The 3,365-nt window shown below is 35.7% G+C and overlaps 1 non-coding gene across 1 annotated transcript; it reads right to left on the minus strand.

The window, feature by feature from the left end:
- Positions 1-411: 411 nt before the first annotated feature.
- Positions 412-518, minus strand: LOC116872438. The gene has a single exon (XR_004383644.1). It is a non-coding gene; the product is annotated as a small nucleolar RNA U13 (small nucleolar RNA).
- Positions 519-3,365: the final 2,847 nt, after the last annotated feature.

Here is a 3,365-nt window from a genome sequence, read left to right on the forward strand (position 1 = left end):
TGCTATTATCAGAATAACTCATAACAATATGGTCCCTACACCGAGGCATCTGAATCAATTTAGGGACTTCTTAGAAATGTAAATTCTGAAGTCCTGCCTACAGAAAAAGAAACTCTCAAGTTGAGTCCCCATCATCTTTAAACAAGCTCTTCTCATGATTCTGATGCACGGTAAGGTGAGAAATTCCAAATTCTCAAGGTTTTTATTTTTTAGCAAAGAATATTTGAAATTTATTTTTACATTATCTTGGGCATTGGTGGAGTCAAGGGGCGTTTTTAACTATTTATAATTTTTATAAATTAAACAGCATATGATCATAAGTCAGGAATAAACATTGGAATTGTGGGTAGACCTTTTCTTACGTTTGATTTCTGTAGAGTTCTGTGTACTTTTGATTTTTTTCTTTTTCAGCATCAGATAGATAATGTGCCAACATGGTCGTAGCAAGCTTTGAGGAATGCACGTGTCATGCAACAGCATGGACATCCAATCTTCATGTTTATGAACTACAAAAGAGTCTGTATTTTTTGTTTTTAAAATACCTTCACGATTTGAAACTATTTATATTTAATAGGCATATAACTGTGTCATGAGATGTGCTGAACCCTATGCACAGTGGCATCTCTGAAGCATGTTATAACATTATATTAAATTAAATATTCATATCATCATCTTCTAGCTGGGGAGTCTAATGCTCAGAGCAGTACTGATCTCATATATAGGTGAGCAGGGATGCTACTTTGGCTCATGCTACACCAGGATTCATGAAATCCCACACTTATGGGGGCTTTCTCCAAAAGTCCTTCTCTGGCGCAGGTCTGTACCAGTGGTATCATCTGAGTAGGGAGTCCTGAGCCCAGCTTGGTTCCCATTTCAGACCCAGTCTCTACTCCTTTCCTTAGGGCACTCTCTTGAACACCTTTTCCTAACTCATCAGATATTGAAAGAGGTTTGGACATTCACATGTATAGTGATGTCCCAGAGCCTAGTGCTGCTCATCTCCGATTCCAGGGGAGCAGTCTGGCAAGTTAATCACTCCCCCTGACCACTATGCCATTTCTTTCATTGAATAGTGCACAACTAGTGTCATAAAGTGTCAGGCATGCTAATTTAGAGACCCTCAGATGATCTATATGGATAGGATCTTTGCAAAAAATATTTACCTATGCTCCATCATTCTAAGGACACCCTGAGCACAGATAGTGCACGTGACTGCTTACAGTCACATGCCTGGGAAGAAGTACAGCCAGGACTCCAAACATAGTCGAATTCCTTTCTCTTAAATACTATTTTGTATCCATTTATAAATGTTTGTTTCTTGGAACATGGAAGTTTAGAAGACATTAAACCTTAATAGTTACATAAATGAATGAGGCAGAACAGAATTTAATGAAATAATTTAGTTGCTAAATATATACTTTTATCTAAATTGAAAATCAATGGTGCATTACTTGAATATATTTAGTTTAGCTTTGTATATTAAAAGACATATAATAGTAATAATAATCTACAAACAGGAATAGCAAGTATGTAAGTGTGCTTATTAGTCACTAAGTGAAGTTAAAGTGGCTTTATATAATCTATCTCATTGATTCTTTCTAGTTATATTCTCATTATTCAGACAAGAGAACTGAGACTTAGAGAAGTTAAGCAACTTATCCACATTCACACAACCACTGAGTGACATGGTCAACATTCAGATTCTTGTTTTTCTCTGGAGTCCCATCCTTGTGTTGAGACCTTACTGGTTTATTGGCTGGGAGATAGAATGATTGCCTGAATAAATGAATTTGCTCAACCTGTGAATCTATAATTTTCATGTAATTTTACTAACTCTTGATTATATGTTTTAGTTATTCTCATTTTTAATTTGCTTAAAGATAACAAATTTTTAAAATATGTTATTTATTTGTTTGTCAGAGAGAGAGAGAGTGTGTACAAGCAGGGGAGGTGGCAGAGGGAGAGGAAGAAGCAGGCTGCCGCTTAGCAGAGAGACTGATGCAGGGCTTGATCCCAGGATCTTGAGATCATGACTGAAGCCCAAGGGAAGTGCTTAGCCTACTGAGCCAGCCAGGGACCCAGTTATTCTCATTTTTTAAAGGTAACTCAGCATTAAATGTGCTTAAAGCTTTACAAAAAAATAAATTCAAGAAGGATCTAGATGACTTCGCATTACTTACTTAAGAATATTTTAACATTAAATGAAAACATACACATCATTAGAATGAATAGATGCCTTAATATCACAATGCATTATTTTCTAAAACTGTACTTCAAAGTAACTGTGTATTTCTGTGCATAACTAGCATTAATCCCACCTCCAAAAAAAAAAAAAAACTCCTTGACAAATTTTACTTTAAGTATTATCTAGACAATAGCATCTTATTGGAAACTACTGGCAAATGCTTATCAAATGACCTTCAGCATAAAAGAGAGGGTTCGAAAATATGATGTCAATTTATTACAGTCTTCAGCATTTACTCAAAGTGATATACTGAGGAAGGAAGTAAAAAGAAATAAGATAATCTATCACTTCATTACAAAAAAGACCTATGATCTTAATGTCCCTTTATACTGTTATATTCTGCCAGGATTCAATGAGAGGATGTTACTGAAAATAAAATTTAGGAGGTATTAAGCCACAAATATGCCCATACTGAAGGCAGTTCCTGAATTCTAAGAGAACATAGTGTAATACTAGTTTTGTTTTTCACTGGATAACTTTTATTTAAACTTTTATGTTTCCTAATATCTGGTCATACAGTCACTGAACTGTATTCATTTAGTAAGCTGAAAAACAACTGTGCTGCTGTTCATTCAATTAATAAGTAGAGCTGCTTCCATTCCTAATTTTTATTTCTTTTCTTTTTTATTTTAAATTCAATTAGCTAACATAACGTCATTAGTTTCAGATGTACTATTCAATAATTTATCAGTTGCATATAACACCCACTGCTCATCATATCACGTGTCTTCCTAATGCCTATTACCCAGTTACCCCATCCACTCACCCACCTCAGGCAATCATTCCTAATTTTAAAGGCACTGAAACAATAATTACATTTCAACCTTCCCTTTGTGTTAGGAGGGCAAATGGTGGGAAAAAGAGTAGGTGTAAAATGGTGAGAAGCAAAATTCTCACCATTACTACTCTGCAATGTATTCCTATAACACTTATTAAAGTGAAATTCAGGGGCACCTGATTGGCTCAGACCGTTAAGCATCCAACTCTTGATTTAGGCTCAGGTCATGATCTCAGGGTCCCGGGGTAGCTCTCCATGTCAGATTCCCTCTGCAGTGGGGAGTTTGTTTCAGGATTCTCTCTCCCTATGCCTTTCCACACCCCTAATCTCTCTAAATAAATA

Source organism: Lontra canadensis, unplaced genomic scaffold (assembly GCF_010015895.1).
Source record: "Lontra canadensis isolate GAN:19392208 unplaced genomic scaffold, GSC_riverotter_1.0 scaffold29, whole genome shotgun sequence".
Lineage (NCBI taxonomy): Eukaryota > Metazoa > Chordata > Mammalia > Carnivora > Mustelidae > Lontra > Lontra canadensis.